Genomic DNA, 27,130 nt, shown 5'->3' on the forward strand with positions numbered 1-27,130 from the left:
CAGGACCACCCCCGGCCCCAGCGACTCCAGCCTTAGCATCGGCCGCACCCAACTCCTCCCTCCGGGGTGCGTGTGCGCGTCAGGGAGAGGGGGGCCTCCGGCCACTGAGGAGTTAAACTGGCAGCGGGACCGGAGGGGGGGGGGGCGGTGGCGTGGCATGCAGGCGGGGAGGAGGCGACCGGAGCGGGGCGCGGAGGTTGGGAGAGCGGCGGCGAAGCGGGCGGGCAGGTTGGGCGCGAAGCCGGGAGGAGGGGCGCGCGGCGGGGCGCGGGGCGCGCGAGGGCCTGCTCGGTGCACTTGCGGCCGCGCCGCGCGGAGGGAGCGCCCGGCTGTCGCCCGCCGGCCTCCGGCCACGACGCGCAGGGCGGCGCGGAGCCCGGGGCGCGGACGGCGCGGGCGGGGGCGGCGAGGACGGCGATTCTGCGGCCGCGCTCGCCCGGCCGGGGCCCAGGACCGCTCCCCGGACAACTCGGCGGCGGGGAAGGCGCCCGCGACCCTGCCCGGCCTGCGCGGGCGGCGGCGGCGCGGAGGGAGGGTGCGCCCCGGCCTCCCCCAGCCCAGCCCCGGGCCGAAGCCGGAGCCGAGCGGCGGACGGCGGCCCCGGGAGCCCGGACGGCGCCCGCGGGTGAGTGTGCGGCCCCGGGCTGAGCCCCGGGCGGCGCGGGGGGCCGTCGGCGTGGCGGCGGGGGGACGCGGCGGGAGCGGCTGGGCTCGGGGTCCCCGCCGCCGGGTTTCCCCCCTCCCCCTCCCCCCCGCCGGGCCGGCCGGGGGCTGGGGGAGGGGCGGGCCGCGGGCGGCCGCGGGGACGCCGGCCCCGGGAGCCGGGGACTCCGGGAGGGAGGCGGCCGCCGGCGCTGACGGAGGCAGGGCGGGAGAAGGTAAAGAAGGCGGCCGACCGCGCGGGCAGCACCGGAGGCGGCAGGGGAGGGGGCGGCTGGGCCTTAATCCCCCCGGGGAGGCCCGAGCCGCCCCAAACTGTTGCTGGGTAGAGCGGCGCCCGGAGATGTCGGGGAGCCGAGAGGTGGCCGAGGGGATAGGGAAGGCGGGACAGGGGCGGACTGGCGGGGTGGAAGCTCTCCGGGGCCGCGGGGACCTCCCCTTGCTTGGAGCTCAGGTGTCCGTGCGGAGGGACAAGGTGGCCTTGGTGTCTGTCCGAAGTATCTGGAACCAGGAACCAGGCTTCTCCCGGGCCGGCAGGGGTCTGTCCGCAGCCTGAGATGGGACATTTGGGGTGGGGGATGGGCCGGCCTTGGGCCCAGCCTGGGGGCCCTGGGAGTGGCAAGCGGCTTCGGAAGGACAGGTCTGGGCCCACCGCGGCACCCAGGAGACAGGAGGGGTTGGCCAGCCACAGGTGGTCCGTCTGTCCTGCAGGCGAAGGGCGGCGCAGGCTCTGGCTGGCCAGCCAGCGAGGAACCGCCGGGTGTGAGGGCGAACTGACCTCCATTTAGGGCTGAGCTGAGAAGCTAAAGAGGTGCAGGAGACCTGGGCACTGGGGGTGGGCCCTAGGGGTGTTGCTGTGCACACCCCCCCACCCCACCCCCACCCCCCCGTCCCTGTTCTTCCTCCCCCGCGGAAAGAACAGGAAGGAAAATGTCAGCTGGGCTTTGTGCTCTGTTCCTCAGGCTGCCGCAGCTCCCATCTGTTGGAGCCAACGCAGCTTCTAATTGGGCGACGGCAGGGTCGGGAAGGGGTGGGCTGGGCACAGCATTCAGTTGCCAGAGATGGACGGGTCAGTGCGCAGTTTGAACACCCCAGGTGGTGGGGTGGTAGAGAAAACAGCCTCCCGGGGTCAGGGTAGTAGAGACAGCTCCCCCCCAGCTTGGTCACCATCATTGAGATTTGTGTCTTTCCACGCACCCAGGCCAACAGCAGACTCCCTCCTCCCCGCCAGCCTGGGATGGGCTCTGGCCGGGTGTCTTCTTCCTGAGTGAGAAGGCCAGGATTGGTTCCCACTGCCCACTGCTTCTTAAAGGTCCCACCAACAAAGATCACTGGGCATGGGATGGGCAAGGGCTGTGATTAGGGCATTGAGACAACCCCCCCCCCTTGCCTGTTGTTATCAGAAAAAAAGTCAGATGTAGGTGGCCTGACCCACTTTCCTGGCTGGCCAGGTGCCCTTGTGTGGAGAGGGAGGAAAGAGAAGGGCACAGCTGGGGGTCTGAGCCTTCCAGGCCCTTCTCGCTCCCCCTGGGCTGGTTCACCCTGAGTGTCCTCCTTCCTGCCTAGGGGGTCCCTCTGGACCTGGATGGGGCCTCATTCTCTGGCAGGGATGGAATTAAGGGCACAGTACTTCAGGGATTGAGACCTGCCCGGGGCCTGGTGGACACCTGGTATCCAGGAGCACCCCCAGATGCACACCGTCCCCCTGGCACAGCCTGACTAACCCCAAGGAGGCAGCAGAGGCAGTGGGAACTCAGGGGTCTACTGAGATGAATTCCCCAGCAAGCTGAGACAGCAGCTTTCCTCTGTAACTGTCCACGATTGCTCCCCACTTCCGTTCTTTTCTCCCTATGCCTCCCTCCTTCTTCCTCTTTCTCTCCTCCCCTCACTCTCTTTCTTCCACAGGCATCTCCTTGTTTCCCTTTCCCTCACACTGCTCTCCAAGACCTCTCCCTCCCTCCCTTCCTGATCTCTGTCTCCATCTTTGCCCCCCTTCTCTTCTGAAAACTGCAGCATAAACCACAAGCCAGGCAGGTGCGATCGGTTCCCGAACATCCTGAAGGTGGGGACACACACACTGTTGGCTTTGCTGTATCCCCTTTGCAGAGGAGGAGCCTGGGCTGGTGGGCCTGGCAGCGACATTTCCCTGGCATGCCCCCTGTCCCCTGTCATTTACCCCTCCTAGCCCACCCCTATCCATCTTTTTATTTGAAAGAAAGTCCATTGCTTTAAAAATAAAAAAAATCATTCGCAATTTATTGAGCACCTACTATGTGCCTGGTACTATTTTAAGAGCTGAGGATATAGCAATTAAACAAACCTCCATGTCTCAGGGCAGAACTGAACTTGTATCTGGACTTCCCAGCTGATTATTTCTGCGCCCACCAGGCTCTTTCAAAGACCCGCTGCTTGGGGGCGGGGGAGGGTAGTGTGAACAATCCTAGTGAATTGTCGTCATCATCATCACAGCGAGTGACCTCTAGCAGGACAGGCTTAGCTCCTTACAGCATACCACTTACCACAGAGCTTACAGACCCAGGGTCATCCTGTCCTTAAGACATTTCTGATCTGAAAGGCTGGACTGTTCATATCTCTCCACTTATCTGAGAGGTGGAGCAGACAGCCAGTGTTTTAGACAGAGAACGGAGAAAGAAACAAATGTGTTATTTAGCACCTACTAAGCACCAGTCTGTCAGGAGCTTTACAAAAATTATCCTATTCGATGCTCCTGACAATCTAAGGTCCAGATTATCATCCCCTTCTTCATAGCTAGGATACTGAGGACCACAGAGCATAAACTACTTGTCCTAGGTCACATAGGTCTCTGTTTTGAAATCACTAATTGTCTGCAGTTCCTTTCTCGCACAGCTGTCCCAAGTTACACTGTAACCGCCTTTTTCAGAAGCGTGCCTCTTCTCCTCAGAGTATTAGAATATATAAGGATCTGCTGCATTCAGATTCATGGCATGAGTAAGTTTTCTCAAGTGCTCGGGGAGGGCTTCTTGGAGGAGTTGGGACCCTGAGAGGGGAGGCGGGAAGGGCAGCGGATCTTCCTCATCCCACACAGATGGGTGACAAGCCGTAGGCAGGCAACCACCCCCCACCAACACCCCCACTCTGCATCCAGGTAGAATTGATGGGAAATTGCTGTTTTCATTCAGGGTCAGGCTGTAGGAGCTTGGTCCATGGCCAGTAAATATTGGTGTTCTCAGCCTCCTTGGGCAAGCCTGGACGCTATAAAAGCTCCAAGGCCAAGAGTGGGGGTAGGAGGGAGGCTTTGAAGCACGCAAGAGCTACCGGGAAGGACAATGGCGGGGGCTGGATGGGGCAGGAAAGGGGGAGAGTGATCAAGGAACAAAAGGGGAGGAGCACAAAGGCAGAAGATAAACTGGGAAACAACAAAAACAGAAGGCAAGGGACAAGACAGAAGCAGACAGGGCAGACAAGGTGTGCGGTGGGATCGCTAAGAGAGCGAGTAAGAAGGGCGCTTTTATCTTCTACTTCCCTGAGAAGCTTGGTTTCTCCGTCCTGCTGCTCAGAGGCTGGAATAGTCACCAAGTTAGCCTTAAACGGGCACTGGCTTCTGCAGTCAGCCCATCTTTTCTAAGCACGTACTGTGCGCCCAGCCCCGTGCTAGGTGCTAGGGACAGAGACTCATCAGATGTTGCCCCTGCCTTCCAGGAGTTCACGGTAAGAGCATAGAGTCTGGAGCCACACCGCGAGGGTTCAAATCCAGGCTCCACCTGCGTGGAGCTCCACTTCTAGCTGAGTGACATTGGATATGTCACCTAACCTCTCTGCGCCTCGGTTTCCTTGTATCTAAACGGGATAATCGTAGTACCTACTTCAGAGAGTCGTCATGATGATTAAATGAGTGAATACATGTAGCGAGCTCGGAACAGTGGCTGGCATAGTAAATGCCGTGTGACTACCATTATCATTAAGTAGGGGGTCAGTCTTACAACAGTGAAGCAAGTACCATAATACAGGGTACAGGGATGCGCTGATAGAGAGGTGACTGGCTCCGTCTGCAGGTTAGGAAATGGTTCTCAAAGGACGTGACATTTGGGGCAAGGCTTGAAAAGGAGTCAGCCGGGCACAGATGGTGGGTCTGGGGACCGTGGTGCCGAGGGGGGTCTGGGGCCCCAGAGTCGTGGATGCTGCGCTGTATGCGTGTCGCCGTCTGTGGATCTCAGGAACACCTGGGACATGTCCCACCTTGGCCTCTTTGTCTCCAGTGCTCAGAGCTGAGCTTCCAGTGGGGCTGGCAGGTTGCCCAGAACATCCCCACACTTTTCAGCCTAACACTGTTGGCCTTTGGGCAAGGGATCTGGTGTATCCCTGCTGGGCCTGGTCTCATGACCATGGCCTCTCAGATGTTCACATGGGCTGAGGGAGCTGCCTTTTAGGAGGTGAGCAGAACCAGGTTTGGTTTAGAACTCAGTTTCTCTTTGTACATTTCTTCCCCCCACTCCTTCCCTGCTGATCAGCATTTGATGGACTTGAAGTGGGTCCCGCGTTGAAGAGGAGGCAGGGGGTTCCTGGGGCAACAGCTGTGTCTCAGCCTCCACCTCTCACACTGAAATGGCACTCACGATAGCCGCGGGCGTCTACTGAGCACTTACTACGTGCCAGGCGCTATGCCAAGTGCTTTACGTACGTTAGCCCATTAAATCCTCCAAAACACCCCTATTGGGTAGGTACTTTTATTATCTCGAATTTAAACACAAGGAAACCAAGACTCACGTTCAGTAACTTGCTCAAGGAGTGCAGCTAGAAAAAAAAAAAACAGAGGAGTTAATATTCTCTCTGACCCGAAGGCTCTTGCACCACTCCCAGAATCCAGTGCCCCTTGGACCTCCTGGAACATTCTCTGGGAGCATCCTGCCCATTCCCCTCCCTCCCTAGGCTGAAAAGTTCCCAAGTCCTGTCCAAGCTGGGAACTGCCTGTCCCCTTTGGGGGACCTTCAGAGAGGGTTTCCCCTCTTCTTGCCCCTGTAGGTCACAGTTCTTCGAGAGCCAACATTGCTTCCTTCTGTTTCAGCTCGGTGCCTCTGGGGCCGCAGGGAGCCAGGGGCCTTGGAGAAGGGGGACCTGAGAGCCAGTCCCCACAGCCACAGTAGTGGGAACCAATATGAAGGTGACTGCTAGGAGACATGAGGATGGGGCACGGAGCCCAGATTAGGCAGATTAGGTGGGGATGGTTTGGAATTAGTGCCGTCAGTGGGAAGGCTTGTGTGTCTTGGGAGGAAGAAGTACAATCCTTCACATTTACAAACATGTCACAAGGTGGATCATCCAGGAAAAAAACATATGCAAGAAGAGGCAGCAGAGTTAGACAGCCAGCATGGGTCCCCAGGAAAAGTGGGTCTGTCTTACCTGACCCTGTCTTTTTAGAGACAAAGGAGGAGGAGAGAAGAAAGGCAGAAAAGGTTATGTTCCTCTATAAAGTGTTCTCAAAATGAACATTCAAAGGCAGGGGATGAAGTGTCTGTCTTTGGCCTGGGAGGGCAAAGGTGCGACATCCAGGGGAGGGAGCGAGCACAGAGGGGCAGCTGCTGTGCAAGCTAGAAATTAAAAAGCTGTGTATGGGGGGGGGGGGGGACTTGACACTTGCCCTTGCCTGAAAGTGCCCCCCCTTCTACTTTTGGACAGACCTCCCAGTGGGATGAAGGTAGCTGGGGCTCACACAGCTCCAGGCCTCTGAACTTCGGAAGGTGCTTCCCCGGAGTTGGTCCAGGAGTGGAATCCTGGAATCCCACTTCTAGAAGGGACTTCCAGAATGTTCCTGTCCATGACCCATCTCTGAGCCATCTCAGACACAGCGTGGGCCTGGGATCTCTTCATTCAGCAAGTATTTATTAAGCATCTGTGCCAGGCACTGGGGGCACAGAAAACAGTGAGCACCCAGAGATCTCCGCTCTTGAGGAGCTTAGACTTTATGGTCTGGGGAATACAGTGAAATGAATAGTACGTTTGAGAATGGCAAGTGCTGGAAAAAAAATAAAGCAAGGCGGGGGCAGTGGGACAGTCTGTGTTAGGAAGAGGAGAGTTTGTAATTCTGCACAGGATGGCCTGGGGAGACCTTGCTGAGAAGGTGACTCGTGAGTAAAGATGAAGTGGCAGAGAGATGGGAAGGGTGCGCCAGGCGGAGGGAGCAGCAGGTGCAGGGGCTCAGAGGCGGGGCTGTGCCTGGTGGGTTTGAGGGACATTAGGAGGCCAGAGCTTGGAGAGCCCTGGAGTTGGAGTGAAGAGTTTTCCTCAGAGCCAGATGGGGAGGCATTGCAGGGATTAGGGCAAGGGTGACAGGACCCGACCCTTTAAAACTTGAGGTTTCCTCTGTCCATTTCAGTATTTCCCTGGGTGGCTAGTCAGGACCTTCTCCAGCCATCGAAGCCAATGGGGTCCATCAGTCCTTACCCACTCAGTCCCCTTTCCACGGGGACTGTCTCCCAGGCAGGGTGGGCTCTGGGATGGGGGAGAATGTAAAGAAGCATAAGACACGATCTTTACTGGTAAGGAAACCCACCAGTCAGTTGGGGAGGCAAAACTTACACTCACAAGCAATAACGAGGGAATAATACCAGACAGTTATTTAAAACCAAGTGCTAAACTGTGTGATTTAGACTATAAATGTTATCAGAACTGCGAGCTCTGTGTGGGAGTATATAGGAACGCTTCCTCGAGGAGGTGCGTCTGACTTGGGCCTGGGAAAGGGGGTACAGTGTGGCTCTGCAGAGGGGAGGGCTCTCCCGTGGGCAACTTCCAGCTTGGGGAGTGGGAGGGGGAGAAGGGTGACCGAGGCGGGGGCATGCATGGGAGGAAGGCCCAAGGGCAGGCCCTCAGTCACTGGTACAGTCCTTACCCCAGCATCCTGGGACGGGAGAGCAGCCCTTCAGAGAATGAAAACCACGCTCCTGTGCTCTTGCCCTCTCCTCTGGAGAGCCAGCCATCTCTGTCCTGTGAAGCCCTCTTGCTTTGAGAAGGCCCTGTTTCCAGCTCTCCAGTTGTTTTCCTATATCTGCACTCTCCTGGTCTGCTGCCGCCCACCAGCCTCCCCCCTTCCCCCTCCCCCCCTGGCGCATCCCCCCCAGCTGGTTCTCTCTAATTCCCATGAGCTCCATTTTTCCACCCTGTCTGCAGCCAGCTTCTTGTCGCCCTTCCCCTCACCACCTGAGCTCCTGTTGGGTAGGTTACTCCTAGGCCATTCCAGTTAGTTTCACTTAGAGTGAACTGGAAATATTGTGCCGAAAGGAGCAAACATTCCCCTATGGGGGTGGCGGGGCGCGGTGTGAGTCTGTCCTCACCCTGGAGAGAGGCTGCCTGGGGCTTGGCGGTTTGGGCTCACTCCAGTTACGTGGAGAGAGATCGCTCTGGAATGGAGTGGGACCCCTTGATAGTGCCCTGGCCCACCAGGGCCACAGGCGGACCCTCCCTGCCCCGGCCGCGGGACCAAGCCGTCTGCTCAACAGCCTTCTCCCCCTCCTCTGGGCCGTGGGCAGCCTGAGAAAGGAGAGCCCAGCAGCTCTACCCCAGAGGCTCCTGGCGCAATCTTTGGAAGACACAGGCCTAAGCCCGAAGCTGTCCTCATGGCTCACAGACAGAGGGACCAGAATCAGAGCTGGGTTAGAGCCGCTTCCCTAACCACAGGCCCTTGGGCATTTGACCTAACCTCTCTGAGCCTCCGTTTCCTCATCTATACATCTGGGTTAATAGTGCCCACTTCATGGGGTGGTTAATACCAAGAGCTAACATCGGTGAGTGCTCGGGATGTACTGAAAGCTTTACCTCATTTATCTCATTTAATCCACAGAACACTGTGAAGTAGATATGATTTCCCCCCATTTTTCAGTTGAGGAAACCACGCTGGGAAGCATTAAGTAACTTGCCAGAGGCCACACAGCCAGCTAGTGGCAGAGCCGGGATTCAGCCCCAAACCTTTCCGACGCCAGAACCCTGGTTCTTAGGCACCACATTAAAGGAGCTAATCTGTGTAAAGTGCCTGCTACAAAGTAGAAGCTCAATAAATGTGAGTTCCTTTTCTCCTCCATGTCCCCAGGGCCGCTCCTCCAAAGAACAGCTTTCCCCACCACATCACATTTCTTTTCCAGCATCCCCTGAGACATTTGACAGAGGGAGCGATGAGAATGAGCTGTCGGCTTATACCAAGGGTAAAAATAAGGCTGAGAGAGGGCGAGGAATTTGCATAAAATCTTAAAACACCAGGGCTGTGATTAATACCCGGGGCACCTTTCTTGTAAGAGTTTTGTTTCGCTGTACTGGGCCCTGGGAGGTCAGCAGGGGGTGTCTTGCAGAGGTAAGAACAGAAGCCATGCCGAATGGGAGGAGGAACAGAGCCCACCGTGCCCCCCAGGGGCAAGTCAGGGCCTGCCCCGCCTGCAATGCTAGAGTTGATCATTACAGGCCTCAAAAGGTGCTAGCAGGAAGATTCTAAGACCTGTGCTTTCTGAACTTGGGTACTGGTTTCCCGAGTTTGTTATAAATAATCTGAGGACTCCTCTGGATAAATCCAGGAAGAGGACAGACAGTATTAGAGGTCAGAGTATGGGAAGGAAGGATGCTCTCTCCACTTTATGACTATGAAATCAGCATCCCTTCTGCACCAGGTGCAGTGCCGAGCGATGTGGGTGAGTAATGGGCAACAAAGAACAAGGTCATGGCCTCAGGGAACTTTCAGTCTGATGGGAGAGATTGTACACTGCATACACAGTTCCATCTGACCTTCCCTGGAAATAAAAATAAGAACAGATGATGGCAGAGGAGTCTGAATATAGGGGTGCTTACGGAATGCTGAGGAGAGAGCCGAGACAGGTGGGTTCCCCAAAACATCCCTCCTGCTCTCCTCCCTGGGTCCCCCTTTCCTGGTGGACATAGAGACCCATCTCTCTGCACACCCCATCGGGACAGCCCAAGCCTGCCGACATTCACACTCCAGGGGCAGTCCGCAGGGTTCCTCCGGATTTCCTCGCAAGGATCCCCCAGGGAGGAAAGAAGGCGTCCAGGTCATGGTACCTTAAAACCGGTGGCAACCGAGAGTCCTCTGGTCATGTGGCTTTCAGACATTTCTAGAAATGGATCCGTTTTTGTTTTTGTTTTCAAAACAAAGTATACAGCTGACCCTCGAACAGCACAGATTTGAACCGTGCAGGTCCGCTTACACGTGGAGGTTTTTCAAAAATGTATCGGAAAAACTGTTTTGTAAATAAATATGAATTTCTTTGTCATATCGTTCTCATTTTTGATGTCCAGCGTTAGTAACACGTTTAAGACCTCCGGTGCTTTGTATCCTGTAAGACAGTATCGAAATAGGTACCGACAGATGATTCATCTTATAAACAAATGACATAAACTTACGGTATCAATAAATACAGCCCAGCGCTGTAAATATATTCTCTCTTCCTTTTGAATTTTATTTGATTTATTTTTTTTTTTTTAAGTAGACTCCACACCCAGCATGGAGCCCAACGCAGGGCTTGAACTCACGACTGTGAGATCAAGACCTGAGCTGAGATCAAGAGTTGGACCCTTAACTGACTGAGCCGCCCAAGCTTAGTCTTTTGACATTCTTAACAACATCTTTTCTCTAGTTTACTTTATTGTAATACAGTGTATAATACATATAACGTGCAAAATATGTGTTGGTCAGTGGTTTATGTTAGCAGAAGGGCTTCTGGAAGGTCAGTAACAGGCAGATTCCTGGCCTCCCAAAGACGTTCGCCTACGAATCCCCAGAACCTGTGAATATGTTACGTTATACGGCAAGAGGGTATTAAGGTTGCAGGTGGAATTAAGGTTGCTAATCAGCTGCCCTTCAAACAAAGAGATTATCCTGAATTATTATCTAGGTAGGGCCAATGTAATCAATCGCAGGCATCCTTTAAATGTGGAAAAGGGAGGCAGAAGTCGTTAGAGCAATGAGAGGTGAGAAAAGACTTGCCAAAAGACTTCCATCTTGAGAAGACGGAAGGGGCCATGAGCCAAGGAATGTGGGCAGCTCTAGAAGCTGGAAAAGGCAAGGAAGCAGATTCTCCCCTCCGAGCCCCCAGGAGGAGCACAGACCTGCCTGACGCTCTGGCTTTAGCCCAGTGAGACCCATTTGGGACTTCTGGCCGTCTGAACTATAAGTCAACAAATGGGTTGTTTTAAGCCGCTAATTCTGTGGCTCTACGTGGCAGCAGCAGGAGGTTAATATAAAGCTGCTGCCAGTGGAGGAAAGCTGGGGGACCGGAACCCCACGGCCTCGGCCTCCTCCTGGCCCATAATCGCAGACGAACCCCTCCAAACGGAAGCTCTGGGGAGCTCGGTTGGAGATACACTGTGTGTGTGTGAAGCACGATCCAGTTGTTTTCCAGATAATGAAACTGAGGCCGCAGAGAGAAGGGCCTGTGTCAGAGGCCACACTGGGCTAGCAGAAGGGCGGGGGCTGCTCCTGTCTTGTCAGAAATCTTGGGGGCTTACACGCATTCGCTCGTCCACTCATCCGTTTTCAACAAGTGTTACATGTGTGTTCTTGCAATAAGCACGGGGCAGAAGCAAAAGTGAGTTTCCAGGGGAAGATGGGAGAGCGTTGCCTGAATGCTGGTCCTGCCTGCAGCCCCTCCCTGACTCAGTTTCCTCCAAACCCGGACAGTCAGCACAGGCTGCTTGGGGCCCCAGGGCCAACCCCCAGCTGGGCCTTATCACAGCCACCTGCTCAGGGTGCAGGCACAGCTCCATGAAGGGCGGGGCTCGGACCCCTGGCCGCCTCGCACCTGCCCTCCCGCAGCACCTGACTGCAGGGCCGCAGGGGTGCCGGGCGGGCCTAGGGAGGGGGGCCAAGGCCCGGAATCAGCACCCTGAGAGTAGAGCACCTTCTCTCCCCTCTGCCAGGCATGTGGACCTTCCCAGCTCTCCCCACAGCACACCTGAGCCACGGGGCCGGCCCCAGGGCTTCCGGTATTGGTCCTGGTATTGGTCTCCATGGCAACCCCGCATTTGCCGTTCTGGTTTCTAATGACTTATTGGCATGTGTGGTAATTTGCAGAGCTTGGCAGGCAGAGCTGGGGGAGCTAGTGAGGAGGTGGGGGGGGCAGCGAGAGGGCCACGGTGGGGAGGGGGTTGGGGTTTGGGATGAGAGAGGCATGCTCTTCATCCCGCCCCACCCTTTCTAGTCCCTGCTGATTAATCTCTGGAGTAAGGGAGCTGCTTCCGGTCCAGGGCCTCCTCTCTCAGGAGCATCAGCTTTCTCCCGGCCCCGAGAGGGAGACAGATGGACAGACAGATGTAGAGTACAGCTGCTCACCTGTCAAGCAGAGGCGGGCAAGCGTGGGGGGGGCGGCCAACAGCCGTGTTCATCCCCGGCAGGTCAGAGCGCTTGTGTTTCCTGACGTTCTCCTGCCTGCTCCCTGGGCTCACTAGTCGCTCTGCCTCATGCGGAGGGAAGCAGGGAAGGTCTGTCGCCAGGACGAGTCCTTGCAGCTCCCTGGCCTTCGCAGGCTCAGAGAACCAAGCCCGGCAGCACTGAATGAAATGCCAGACTGCATAGGTAGTGGGTGAAGCAGCCAAACAATCAAAGGGGGCGAGATGAGCGAGCGCCTGACCCTCTGCACTTTTCTTCAGCAAAACTTACCCAACCTCAAAAGCAGCTCCCCAGGTTAAGGCAGTAGGGAGTCTCTGACTGGGTTGCTAGAGCCTTCCTGCTCACTTCTCTGCCTCCACTTTGCGTCCGACTCTCTCCATTCTGTTCTGTTTGTGCACCATAAGAGGTGGCCCCATGTGCCACAAAGATCACTGTCTTTAAAGTTGGATACCTCTGGGTTAGGATCCTGTGGCCACTGCTTACCAGCTCTATGACCTTGGACATGTTTCTCTACCTGTCTTTGAGCCTTGGTGTGCTGATCTGTAAAATGGGGTTGACGTACCCATCTCACATGTTGTGGAAAGGAAACCAGCTCATACTCGTAAAATGCTTGCACCTAGTAAGCACCAATAAATACTAAAGAATATTAAAAGTGATCTTTTATCTACACAAATACATAGGAGCAATGTGATCAGTAATTTTAAAAATTCCAGTGGGCTTGGTAGGGTTTTCTTTTTTAAGTATTTGAAAGTAGTCTTCATTTATTCAGTAAATATTTATTGAGTATCTACTGTGTACAAGATACTGGGTCAAGTGCTGGGTCTTTCCTGATATTTTGTGATTAGGGTGGAATTAGGCTGCGTGTACATTCTCTAAGCATATCACATCCGATGGGAGACGGAGGGAGAGGGAGGCCAAGGAGGGCCAGTAGTCTCGGGAGGGTGGTCCAAGGTCAAACACAGAAGTGGATCATCCGTGGATTTCTGAGAAGTGGCTAGCCCCAAGAGAAAGGTGTGCATTGTGAAGGCTCTGTCCGGGTCCTGTGCAGACAGACCTGCTGCCTGACTCCTCAGAAACAGTGAGTCTGTTTTTGGAACTGGAAAGTGGGTGAAGGAGCCAGTGGGTGGCTGTTCCTCCACTTTCATAAGCCACTGCTGAGGCTTGAGGGGGCCGCCAGGGACCACCCAGCCACCAGACAGAAGAGGGGCAGACGCACCTACCCTCACCTGGGCACCTGAGCAGATCACAGCTCCCTCGGCTGGTGCTGGGTGGGAGGCGAGAGGAGCAGGGGGGAGCTGGGAGACTTGGCTTCCATCTCTGCCAGCAGATGGACTTCTGCCTGCAGCAGGAGTCTGTCTGTTCTTCCATCAGCCTCCCCACAGCCCCCTCCAAGACCGAGCAGCAGAGATGCGCACAACAGAACGTCAGACACGGCGGCGGCCCTGAGGAGTGTCTGGCCCATGCTTCCCCACCTTCTCATTCACGTTAGAGCACACATACACAGTGATGATGGCTCGGGGACTCTGACCCAAGGGCTGGGGTGGGGGGTGGGGATCAATATCTCAGCACGCCTGAACCCATTTGTGGCTCCCTGACATCATTTGGGAAGGTCTAGCTTAGCCAGTCCCCCCCAACCTGTTTTTATTGATGAGAAATCTGAGACTCCAGGAGGGGAAAAGACTTGCCCAAGGTCACACAGCATGTTGGTCTCGTCAGGACTACCTGTGAATCTCCTAACTTCTGACCCTGTGCTGTATCTATTACCTCTTCTTACGACTCCTCCCATTTTCTTTCCTGAACTTTCACTCTGGAGAATGTACTTCAGAGTGAAAGAGAATATAATTTCTCTAAGAGACTATTATTCCCAAATCTCATAAATTCAGGCTACACCCCTCCCCCCATCATCACCAGCCACTCTCCTCATGCAGTGAAGCCTTCGACATCTGCCCATAGGCACCCTCTCCTTTCCCAGTCCATCCATTGTCCTGGTTGAGACCAGCGACTCCATGGGCTGCTCTTACTACCCTAGACCATCAGCCCTTCCCGCCTCAGCCAGTCACCTGAAAATCTGCCATCACCTGAAGATCACCTGGTGGAGCACCCTGCTTTCTGGTCACCCCCTGTTGGTCACCAAGCTTGCTTGTCCAGTGACTCCCGAACAACCATTCTGTGGCCTCATGGGGATCTTCCATCCACTGGCCCCCGCAGCCCCTCTCCTCTCTTGCCACCTATCACCTTCCTCTGCCTTTTCTTCTCCAAGTCCAGATACGTTCCATGTCCCATCATTTTAAGAACCGCCCCCTCCAGTGTCCCAGACTCTCTGGACCCCCTGTCTTGTTACTGCCCCCGTCTGGCAAAGCCCCAGTTCTGGATGAATCACTATCTGCTGCCTTCCACCTGCATCCAGATAACTCAACCCGCTTAGAAAAAGGCACAAAAGAAGGCAGATAGGTACCTCCAGAAATTCACCGTCACTAACCCACCTTATTCTTCAGGAGTGCCTGGTGTTCCCACCACATTCCCCTAGCTGTCTCTCTCATGACTCTCCACAATGCCTGTTTCCTACCTTCTTCCCCAGACCTCAACCTACGCCCTCACTCTCTGTGGAGGACCTCACCTCCCACTTGCCAGAGAAATACAAGTCATTGGGCAGGACCCCTCAACTCATCGCACCAACTCCCCCACCCAACACACACCTGCCTCTGCGCCAGTCCTCGCTCCCCACCCCTTCCTGTTCCAGCAGAGGAGGCCAGGTTCCCAGTCCCAGTCCACTTCTCCCTCAACCTCTGGTCTTGGTCCCGCCATCTGGTCTCCTCGGGAACATCCTTCCCACCGTGCTCAAGCTTCTCCCATCTTCAAAAACAAAAGCAAAAGCCTTCCTCAAGCCCAGCTCCACTCCCTGCTCACACCTTGGGTCCTTTCTCCTTCTGAGCCAGGTCTCTTGGAAGAGTTGACTACCCTAGCGCTCCTCACATCCGCACCTCCGGCTTCTTCCTCTGCCCCACTTCAGCCTGGCTTCCTCCCCCATTGCTCTTCCGAAACAGCTCTCCGTATCGCTACACCAGGGAGCATATTTTAGTTCTCAGAAGCATTTTTCACTCCTTTTCTGACACTTTCCTTTCCCTTGGCTTCTCTGGTCCCATATTCCTGGCTTCCCTGCTCACTCCCAAGTCATCTTGCTGACTCATCCTTCCCTTCTCCAACTCTAAACGTTGGCGTTCTGTCTGGTCTGGTTCAAGGCATTCTCTTCCGACTAGACACTTGTCCCTAGGCCATCTCATGGAAGGCTTCTGTGATCAGCCCCATGCAAGTGACACCGAGAAGTACGGCTCTACCCTGCATCTTTTCATCTCAGTTCGTATCCTTACATCCACCCACCTAGTTGACTCAGTTGGACGTCTCCAAAAACCTCAGACTTAGCATATCTAAAGACAGAGTCATGATTCTCCTCCTAAACCCCTCACTGCCTTCTCCGCCCCCTGCTGGGTCCCCCTCCAGCCTAACCTGTGTTTGTGAATGGCCCCTCCTCCAGCCAGTTGTGTACCCTGGGAGTCAGTGTCCAGGCTTTCCCCTCACCCCTCTGCGTCCAGTCCCTCACCAGTGCCTGTCTGATCCCCGGACAGCATGGAGACCGGCCACTCCTCCCTGTCTCCACTTTAGCCCAGCCTGCACCACTGGGGTCACCTTGTGACTGGCATGCGAGCATCTCCCCTTGCACTTCAAGTCCTGTCTCCAAATAGCCGCCAGAATGACCTTCTAGAGACACGAGTCTCTAGATCTGGTCACCATCTCTCATACTCTCAAAACACTTCAGTGGTTCCCAGTACCCTCCCTTGCTCTGCACTCTGCACACTGGCTTCTTCAGTTCTTTGACTGCTAGGCTCTTTTTGCCCTCATGGCCTTTACTCATGCTGTTCCCTGGCCCTTAGTCCCTCTTTCCACCCATACTGGTCCTCCCTAAACTCTTGTGATCTTTTAGATCTCCACCCAAATAGCCCTTCTTCGACAAGCTTCGCTAGGCTACCTCCAGAATCTTTTCAGGCCCCGTAGACACTCTCACAATGTCCTGGATGCTTCCTTCCCATAACGTGCATCATGATATCTAATTAGATAATTGGGTGTTTATTAGATAAATGTCTGTCTTTGCCAGTAGACTGTGACTCCATGAGAGGAAAGGCCCTAGCTATTGAGTTCACCATTGTGGCACTGGTGCCTGGCACCTATTAGGTGTTCAAAAAATATTTGGGGAGTGACTTCATTAGTGAAAGACCTTTAGATACAAAAAGGATCTCATGGGAAAAGCTGGAGAGAAAAGCTACCCTCTGAGTGTGGCATTGGTAGACCAGATAGCCGCTGCCTGGCCCCTGCTCCTCTCTCTTTTCCTTTCCTTTCTCTGTCCTTCCCTCACTAAAGACTCTGCCCAGATTCAAAGGGGACTTACTCTGATTTTCCAACCAGAGGTGCAGGTTGAAAGAACCAATTTCAGGAGCAATAACAATAATCATTCATATCTGAACAGTTCCTTACAACCTGCAAAGCTCTTTCACATACATTATGGTGTTTGATTTATCTGTGTCCCTGGAGCCACACCCCAGCTTCTGGTGCCTTAGGAACCCTTGTTTCACGGTGGGGGAACCTACAGCTCGGGACGGTTTGGTGGCTTTCCCACAGTCGGGGTCAGTCATTCGGAGTTCGTCACTTGAACCTGGTGTTTGTGGCCCCACTTCTGTGGGGCACCGCTCCATACACAGGCTTGTAGAAAAGAGCAGCTGGATTCCACAGTAGTGGAAGGAGGAGTGGTCCCAAAAAAGTCCACAAAAGACAAAAATCCACGTGGGGTGGGGAGGAGAGAGTGGGTCTGGAAGGTGACGTGCAGTTCGGTTTGCAGCAGGCTTATGTCCTATGTAATTAAGGCCAGTCCAAGTTGGCTTTGCAGAACCTGCCAGGCCTCTCACTTTCTCAGATACTTACAACCCCTCATTCAAGGCTGGGACAGAGTCACTGATCCAGCCCTCTCTGGGGTCCCAGCAGCAGGAGCGCCCTGGGAATCCACAGAGTCAAGAGCAAGGGTGGCTGAGGCTGATGGAGGACAGTGACTCCTCACCCCCTGCCTCCTGAAGGACAAAGTCTGAGCTCTTGAGACGTACACGGCCTCCCTGGCTTGACTTATGCCTACCTTGCCAGCCTATTTCCCTGCCACTCTTTGCCCCCAAAGGCCCAAGTAAAACCAGCTGCCCCTGGTTTCTCCACCATCCCATGCTGCTCATACCTCTCAGTTTGGCTCGGACCATTCCTTCTGTCTGGGTGCCCTTCGTATTCTCCTGGCTGACTCTTGCCATGCTTCAATACTTGGCACTAATGACATCTTTTCCAGGAAACCTTCCCCCAGACCCACAGAACTCCTCCCAGGTACTGGGCACACTCAACATATCCTATTAAAAAATCTCTCTTTGCTGTGTCTTCCTCTTCTGCTGGATAGGAAACTCCTCAAGGACACAGACTGTGACTTTCAGCACTCCAGTGCCTGGCATGTTGTGGTCACAACAACGATAGATAACGAAGGCTTATGATGTGCTAGACGCTGTGTGACGTGCTTGATATTAACTCGTCAGACCTCAAAAAAGCCTTATGTTCTAGGTACTATATCCTATTTTTTAAAAAACTTTTTATTTTAAAATATGCATAGGTTCACTGGAACTGCAAAGAAATGTCCAAGGAAGTGCTGAGTACCTTTCATCCAGCCCTGCTGGTATTAACACCGCACCGTACATAACTACAGTGCAATATCAAAACCAGGACACTGACATTGATGTAGATCATAGAGCTCATCCAGATTTCCCTGGTCATACATGCATTCGTGTGTGTGTGTGTGTGTGTAGCTTTGTGTACCCACCACCACAATCAAGGTTACTTACCTGGACCATCACCAGGCTCCCTGTGCCAACGTTTAGAGCAACACACCCTCATCCCTAACCCCCGGCAGCCCCTCATCCGCCCTCCGTGTCTACAATTACGTTAATTCACAAATGTTACATAAATGGAATCACACAGTCTATAATCTTTTATTATTGGCTTCTTTTTTTTTTCCATCAGCATAATTTCCTGGAGGTTCATCCAGGTTGTTGCCTGTTTTAGTAGTTTGCTCCTCTCTGTTGCTGAGCAGTATCCTGCGATAGGGAGCTCCTGCAGTTTAACTACTCATGCACCGCAGCACGTTGGCGTTACCCCATTTCAAGGGAGGAAACCGACTTGCCCCAGGTCGCACAGCTAGTAAGTGGCACTTAATATACATTTAGTAACAGGCACCCAGTAGTTGTTTATTGTACCAAGCTCAACTCATTGAGGACACTTCCTGCTCTTCTCTGGTGGTTTGCACCGAGGAGGTGCTCCACAGAGGGTTGCCAGTGAGCATGGGGAGGAGATGGCGTCTTACATTTGCACAGGTATCAGCCACGTCTAACGTATCCCTGTGCCTAGGCATTCGAGAGAGAGGGTGTAGGACCCTCCCAAGGTCTTACAGAAGCGCCCTTCCACGGTTTCTTGGAATATCAGAAAAGGAAAACTGGGGAAGTAAACATGATCATATACAGGGCTGGCACTTAATTGCCTAAAATGCCCAAAGCTGTTGGTTCCAAATTAATATATGCCATACTTGCGTGGTATTTTGCATCTGATTTGCAGGTTGCTCATTTTAGCACAACGCCGAGAACCCCTCTGGGCTCATGCTTCTTGTCGCCGCTGGCCTCTCAGCCGTCTCCGGGTCAGGCGTGCTGCTCCTGGGGCAGGCTGTGGTGGGGCAGCCCGCAGACACAGCGGGTTGGGTCCTGAACGTGCCCACCTGAAGCTGGAAAGCCCGCCAGGCTGTTTTCACCTATGGAAGAGGAGCTGCGTTATTGCCACTCGGCAGGGGCCTCCGGAGGCTTAATTAAGGAGGATTTGTGGAGCTGTTGGAAGTCCTCAAGCTCAGGTGTGGAGAGCCAAATGCGATTAAGTGATTGGAAAGGAACCACAAGTCGGACTAGTCCCGCTCGTGGGCACAGTGCCCAGGAGATGGGCTTGCTTAAGCACCCCAGCCGTCCCCCCTTTGGGAGAGGTGAGGTCACAGGGAGCCTGCCCCAGCCTCCAGCGACACATTGTACATAAGTGGAGCGTCCGGGCTGGGACTCTCACAGAGGGTGTTGGGGAAACATGTCGCAGGGCCTCCAAGGGAACCCTCGGTTTTATTCCAATCAGGGCCTTACCAAGGGCCATGCGTTAGAGGGACACATAAAGAAGGGTAGGTCCTGCCCTCAAGGAACTGCTAATGGGTTGACCTACCCTCAAAGCAATTAAGAAATCATTAAACACCAAACTAAATGGTACCGGCCCTAAAGCCAGTGGTAGTTGGTGGAAAGGACAGACCAGGTTAATTGGAGAAGGTGTCCTGGAGGACGTGAGACACAGGCCCGAGTGCAGAATAAGCCAGGGAACAGCTTCTCAGCCGTGCCACCCCCGTGACTCAGATTCGGGGAGGAACTGCAAATACGGAACTAGGGGGACGTTCACAAAGAGGCATAAAACCAGACTTCAGAGTAATTTTGACCTCTCGGCAGGCCACCTGGGATTGTGTCCTCAGACCCCTGGTAATGCATGACCACTCACTGTTGTCAGAGGCACTTCGGAGGAAGAGCCAAAGAAGAGTGGACCCATGGTTGGGGGTAGTTGGGGCGGTAGAGGTTCTGCTGGGTAAAGGGCAAGTGGAGAAGTGGGGCCAAGGTGCGTGTGATTCAGGACCTGTGTTCTAAGGACGCAGGCGGAGGTTTGCTACTGCAGGGAGCTGAAGGGGGCGACGTTACCCCTGACATGACAGGGGTCCAGGAGGCTACATGAGGCCATAAGGAGAGGTGCCACGGAAGAGTGGGGAGAAGCTGGTCCTAGAGGCGCCCCAGAAGAAAGGGATTTAGCCACGTGGGGTGATTCTCACCAGAGCTCCAGAGCCCACCGCTGAGAAATGCTGCTGGATGGAGCATAGCTGGGAGATTGAGAAGCAGCTCGCGGGAGTATCTGCAAGAGGCTCTGTGTTTAGAGGGAGTAACAGACAGAAGGGGCAATTTGATGGTGGTTTTCAAAGGTGGGGAGCCAGTAAGAGAAAGAGTAGGTTTCCCGAGGACGGGGGAAGGGAAGTGTTTCCAGGGAGGAAACCTCTCTCCCAAGTCAGAGGGAAGCAAGAGGGAGTGGGCAGCGAGGAGGTGGGCAAAGGAGGTCACACCTGCCCGGCGCACCGGCCCCATGAGGCGGGCCAGGTGATGTTTGCAGAGGACAGGGTGTGGATGGAGCACGGTGAGCAGCAGATGTAGAAGAGGGCTCTGCAGAGTGCCAGGGCAGCAGCGGGAGAGGAATGAACAGATTGCAGCAGAGTGCGGGTGAAGCGAGAATCCTGAATCTATAATAGGGCTGGGCTGTCGGCTTCCGTACGTACTCCTGCAGTGCTTGGGGAGGAGAGGACCAGAGGCGAGTGGGGAGAATTGCTAGGTTCCTCACTGAGGCAGGGCAGCTGTGGACTGTTTCCCACGCTGCCCAGCCTTCTGCAGAGAGACCCAGCCTGGCCTCCTGCTTTGCACAACCCAGCAACACGGTCTATTTGCCTGGCCTTGCCCTTGCCGTCTGGGGAGCTCTCCACTTCTCAGAGCTTGAAGCCATTTCTTCTTGGCCTGACTTATCAATGGGCCCGGTTTTAAAAGAGTCCCATTTGCCCTCCACGGCTCTCTCTGCGCTGTTCTCATTTTTCTCCCCTCCTCGATCTTGCAGCCGCAGCTTAATAGGCTGCAAGAGGGTCAGACTGGGAAGATGAATGCCATCCTGTGGGGGACTGCATCCTGCGTCTCCATTAGGGAGGTGATGGAAGGCGGGAAACAGAGAATGGATAATCCAAGGAGACAAATAGGCACAAGGAGCAGCTTGCAGGATAATCCAAACAGTGTTGCCACGCGTGCTTGGTGTGTGCTGTGGTGAGCTCCAGGCCACCGATTTGCTGGTCTAACTAGGTCTGACTTCGAGAACGCTGGTTTCATTTCCCAGGGCAGAGTAGGCCGTGAGAAGAAACCAGGATGGGCAAAGAATGTTTGCTGGACAGAAGCCACCAAGCGAATACTCCTCTAGTGCACACATGAGCAGAATGGAGCGTCTGTGACGGCCACCACTGTAAGACTTGACACCCTGGAGCAGTCCAGATGCTGGCAGGTCACCCCAGAACACAGCGCCCTAAGCAGCGTGTTCCTCGCATGTTGTGTATCGACCCCTTCGTGGCCACGTTAACGGGGGAGAGTGCCTGGAGAAATCCCTTAGGGGTGGGGTCAGGGCAGCGAACCAGTGTGACATCCCGGTCCCTACCTGTACCTTGCTCAGATGCCCCAGGTCCACGGGCTCCTGCCTCTGGGTGCTCTTTGCCGGAGGGACTGTGAAGACTCCCAGGGGCTACTGCCCTGCCCTCCCCCCTACCCCCAACATCGGCTGATGCTTCCTTTGCACTTTTGGCATCAGCTAGTTCATGGTCCAAATGAAGGAGGAAGGGGAGGGCCTCTGAGGCAAAGCACATGAGATCGAAGGGATATCCCAAAAGGCTTCTGGAAATGAACTGGTTGAGCAACATGGGTTCTGGTTACCACTCTGGCCTCGGCGTCCTGTATAATCTTGAGCAGCTCACCGAAGCTTCCAGGGTCTCCATGTCCCTGCTAAGGCCAGCTTTCCGTCTCGGTCCCTGGATGGGGGAGGTTAAGAAAACCAGTTTCCAGGCATCATGAAACCAAGCTGTGCCCTAGGCAGTGGCGTCCCCAGATCCCCCCAGATGACTTCTGACAGCGCTGGGCTGTGTTTCTCGGGGTCCAGACGAGGGACGGTGGCACATTTGGAGCCATCTGACCTGTGTTGAAGGCCTTGTTCCCACTATTGATTAGTTGTTTGACCTTGAGCAGGTTAACCTTTACCTGAAGGTCAATTTTTCATCCATAAGACTCATACCCGTCTAACATAAGATGTTTGTGAAAATCTAATAAGATAATGTGTGAGAAAGCATTTTTGCAAATTCTTACATGTGCTGTCACTCTTAGAGGTTGAAAGGGAGGGATAGCAGGGGACAGGGAAAGATCGAGGGGCTCGAGTCCTACAGACCAGAGTTCACAGTGCAGCTGTTTGGGAATCTGTGGCTTGGATGAGTTGGTGAATGTGTCTTCATCTTGGTTTCATCTTCTGTAAGGTGGACATAAGTAAGCCAGGTCAGGGAATTATTGTGAGGGTCAAGTGACATGGTGTTTATAAAGGATCAGGTACATGGTAAATGCTCCCCAAACATGGCTCCCTCCCTGTACCTCAGGCCTCCCAGCCCGTCTGCACCCTCCCCAGGGTCTTCTCTTTAGCCACGTGCCTTCAGGCTTGGGTTCCTTCCTCCTGTCCAGCAGCAGGTACTTGCTGAGGAATGCACGATGGACCATACCCAGTGCCCAGTCCCTGTAGTCAGTGGGCCATTCCAATGTCCTTGACCTCTGCTTCCCCAGCCACTGCAGCTCCGACGGTGCCCAGGGGGTAGGAGTGCTCGAGAGGGCTCCTTGCTCAGAATAATGCTTTTCCCTGATGAGGGGGCGCACTCCCTGATCTAATCCTTTTTTTAAAGATTTTATTTATTTGAGAGAGAGCGAGCAAGCGAGAGAGAGAGAGAGAGAGAGAACGAGCAAGGGGAGAGGGAGAAGCAGGCTCCCACTGAGCAGGGAGCCCGATGTAGGGCTCGATCCCAGGACCCTGGAATCAGGACCTGAGCCGAAGGCAGACGCTTCACTGACTGAGCCACCCAGGCGCCCCTGTCCTGATGCTTCTTAGCCCGGAGAGCTGCCCCACCTTTCCATGACCTGCTTCCTCTATGCGGCAGTGTGGCCAACCCTCCCTTACCCTCCCTGCCAAGGGCATCTGGGAGTCCTTAACCACCAGCCACCCCTCATGGCTCCCAGCAGGATGGCACTTAGGCCATTTGGGCAGATGCCCAAGTCCCTGTGTTGTCTCATCTGTGGACCAGCTGTCTCAAAAATCACCCTTGGAGACGATGGGGATGTTAACAATGCACATTCCCAGGCAGCACTCCAGACCAAATAATAGATTCCAGGGCATCTAGCACTCTGCATTTTAAATAAGTACCCGTGTGATTCTTATGCACAGTAAAATTTGAAAACTACTGGTGTCTTTTTTTCCCCTCATTTTTATTGAGGTGGGACTCATACAGCGAAGCCCACAGATCCTTAAGTGTGCAGCTTGATGCGTTCATACACGGGGTTTGTAATAACCCCCCATGTGACCCCAGCCCAGAGGAGGATGCAGAACCCCCCCAGGGGCTCCCGCACGCACCCTTACACTCAGTTAACACCTGCAGAGGTGGCCACTATTCACAGTTCCAGTGACATAGGTTATCTTTGCTGTTTCTGAATTTCATATGACTGGAGTACTTGGCTTCTTTCACTCAGTGTTATTTCATACTACCTACTCCTAAAAGCCCAAACAACTTCTCCTCCATTCCCTGCACTTACCCTTCCCCCGATAGGTCGGTAGGTAGGTAGGCCAGCAGATAGATAGGAACAAATGAAAAAAGAAAGAAACCCGCTCTTTCCAGGTCCTCACCTTAAACCCCTCTTGTTGCAGCTTCCCCCTTCCCCTCCTCCAGCCTTGTGGAGATCACGTTTGGTCACCAGCCCTCAAGCATTAGTGCTCTGGGAGGCTGAGCACCCATCGCCCTGTGGCCATGGAAGACCGGGGCCCGTTCCCCTGCCAGGCTCTCTGTTGGCTGCTGGGGTCCCTCATTTGTTGTGTGCGGACTGCCAGAGAGTCCAAGCACATTCCAGATGAAATTGGCCAATTTAAGGTACAAATGAAAAGACAAATGAGATGGAAATTGCACAGAACAAGCCTACTCCTCATCAGGAGGTATCAGTCCTGACATGCTGAGTGGAGCCCCCTCTTTGGGCCTTTCCTGCAGCCGAGGTCAGACAGGCTTCCCGGCCGTGGGAGCCCCATCCCCTTGGCACCCGGCCAGGCAGAGCAGCAACCCAAGAGGCTTTGGGGGGCAGCTGGTGGGGGGAGTGGGGGGCAAGTGGAGGGCAGAGGACACAAAGCAGAAACAGAACAATACAGAAAGAGGGTTCTGTCATCCCAAAAAGAAGGGAAATAAATATTTTGAGCATCTACCATGTGCTAGGCCCTGAGCTGGGTGTTCAGACTACAAAGACTGACAAAGCTCGCCCCTAAGGGGCTCCCAGCCCAGGGGAAGGAGAGAGAAAGAAAAGAAGGCGTGAGGAGGACAGAGAAGGCAGGAGAGATGGAGGGCAGTGGGCACACACAGCTGGAAAGGAGGAGCAGAGCATGCCCCCCACCCCCCAGGCAAGCCAAGGCCATTTCAGGACCAGGGATATTCTGGAGCAGTAGGTACAAAGCAGGGAGGAAGGAACTGGAAGGAGGAGCAGCTGGGCCTGCCTCTCACCCCTGCACCAGGGAGGGACAACCTTGAGGGCAGCCTGGAGAGAGAGACCTCACAAACAGCTCATTGGTTCTTGGTAAAGTGGCAAGGAGTGAGCTCACTGATCTAGTGAAGGGGACGAACCAATAAGCAAAATATTTGGACGGGGATGTATTCCGTATTGTGTAAAGAGGAGTCAAAAACCCAGGAATTCTCAATCCCTGGGTCTCATGCATTTTCTGAGTCCAGGGAGTTGCAGAGAGGCAGGGCATGCAAATTTGTTTTCATGGGGATCCAAGCTAAATACAATTTTTGTAATAATAATAATAATAGCAAACACTTATAAAGCACTTACCATGATCCAGGCTGTTCTAATTCCTTAACTTGTATTAATTCATTTGCATCGTAAATATGTGGGGGGAGGAGGAATAAGAATACATTTCAAAGCCAAACACGGTGACTTTTGAACTATCTATTTCCTCCCCACCCCACGAAGTCAGCACAGATGAAAGCCGACCACTGAAAGAGCTTTAAGCCCACTCTCCCTCGCTTGGGTGACCATGAAGCAGAAGTCCTGGGGGGGCTAGATTTGGAAGCAGCTCCAGGAGCACTCGAATGATTCCAGATCTTGGGCCAGAGGGTCACCCTCTCCCTCCCTGTCCTCATCCTCAGCCCCTGAGCTGAGGTGCTCCAAGCGAGGCCCCACGCTAGGTGCTCAGGGAGAGAGGGACCAGGAGACGTCCTGAAGGCGATGGCTGGTCATGACGGTGAGCATGGCCCTCTCTCTAAGGACTGCTCTCTGCCCATTACCAGAGCCAGAATCCAATGCATCACACCATTGTGGATATCACTAAGCCCCACTGTCACCAGGGACCTAGTTTCCATAGCAACAGAGGTACACTAGACCCTTGACATCTTGAGGGATCCATCACAGCCCTTCATGGATCCATGGAGTAGACACTGTCATGTAATTTTCCCCATAAAATGCAGCCAAGTAGGACTGAGCGCTGCAGTGAGGATGGTTAGTGAGGGCAGTCATCGAACTCAGCTCGCCGGGACATTCCTCGGGATGAGGCTCCCGGCCCGTGCAGCTCGGCACTGCGCACTCCTTCATGTCAGGTAGGGTTTGCCTGTTACAGGAGAAGTCACTCTATGAGAAACCTGACCATGCCAACCGTCTGCTGCTTTTCAAATGACAAAGCAAAGAGGGACTTCGATTAAACGCAGTAGACAGAACGCGTCCATGTTTCCGTCTGCTACCACACCCACATAAGAGCAAAGGAGTAAAAAAGATGCAAGCCTGCAAGGGCACGGGAGAGGAGAACACAGCCACTCGGCAACGCCTATACCATTTTGGGAGTTGGGAAACTAACTGACTTGGGTTGATAGAGAAACACCTGGAGACCCCGATGGAGGAACCAGTGAGAAATGGGCAGATTCTTGCCCTCGAACCACAGAAAGGCTCGGAAATTGGTGACCTCTGAAAACAGGGTATAGAGTAGGGCCCAAAACAGGAGAGTGATCCCCCAGAGTGATTCCTCACCCCATTTCACAGCAGAACTATCCCTGCTTTAACCTAACAGCCTCCTGGGAAGAACATCAGGGACACTGACCCCAACAAGTGCTGGCTTGGGGACATGGGGACAAGCATGGGTGGAGATGAGACAATATATTGAAAACTGGGCATTTGCTCAAGTTTGCAAGACAATTGGGAGCCCCTTGCCCATTTCCTCCTGCTGGCTTAGGGAATGCTGGCGGCCAGACAAATGGCCACATCTGGGGGCTCCCCCGAACCCCCCCCCCACACTTGGTGAAACCAGCAGTTAATAGGCTCTGTCCATGCACGCACAGTTCCGGGCACCTTCGAAATGCCTCACTCCTGAATATGAACTGGCGGCTAAGGATTACTAGATTTTTGAGGAAAGCATCAAATATTAAAAAAAAAAAAAGCATAAAGCCAAAGTAAACAGAAAACAACTTGAAGAAGCAAGTCCTATGCAAGGAGCCAAAGAAAACATAAACACCACCACCACCACCACGACCGCACCCTGGACATCCTCAGGGAGAGGAGAGGATTTAATGCCCACAGAACATCCCAGGGGCCTTTTTAAAAATTTGAGAAATAACTTACAAACCCTAAAATTCACCCTTTTAAAATATACGGTTTAGTGGTTTTCCCTCTCTTTACAAGGCTGTGCACCCATCACCACTACCAAATTCCAGAACATTTTCATCATCCCCAAAAGAAACCTCATACCCATAAACAGTCACTCCCCGTTCTTTCCTCCCCCAGGCCGTGGCAACCCCTAATCTACCCTCTATCTCTGGACATTTGCCTATTCTAGACATTTCATAAGTGGAAGCATGTATGTACAACACGTGGCCTTTGTGACTAGCTTCTTTCACTCGGCACCATGTTTTCAAGTGGCATTTGTGGTATGGCATGGATCAGCACTTCATTCCCTTTATGGCTGAATGACACTGCACTGTAGGACTATTTCACATGTTATTCATCCATTTATCACTTGATGGACATTTGGGTGATTTTTGTTTTTTAAGGAAAATGCAGAGAACAAGAATGAGCTCTTATAAATTGAACATATATATTCTGCTTCCTTAAATGAAAATGATTATTTCCAAAT

General features: G+C 53.9%; 1 protein-coding gene across 3 annotated transcripts in view; it reads left to right on the forward strand.

Annotated features, from left to right (window-relative positions):
* LRRN2 (leucine rich repeat neuronal 2) overlaps positions 1–27,130 on the forward strand; it is a 62,477-nt gene continuing 35,347 nt past the window's right edge. Inside the window, exon 1 of one of the 3 annotated variants that reach the window (XM_032422141.1) lies at positions 1–66. The gene's annotated coding sequence lies outside the window, so the exon portion shown is untranslated. Of the gene's footprint in view, positions 67–566; positions 626–802; positions 879–27,130 lie in introns of those variants that run through there. The other 2 variants (XM_032422139.1, XM_032422140.1) reach the window with 2 other exon arrangements.

Source organism: Phoca vitulina, unplaced genomic scaffold (assembly GCF_004348235.1).
Source record: "Phoca vitulina isolate PV1807 unplaced genomic scaffold, GSC_HSeal_1.0 scaffold26, whole genome shotgun sequence".
NCBI lineage: Eukaryota > Metazoa > Chordata > Mammalia > Carnivora > Phocidae > Phoca > Phoca vitulina.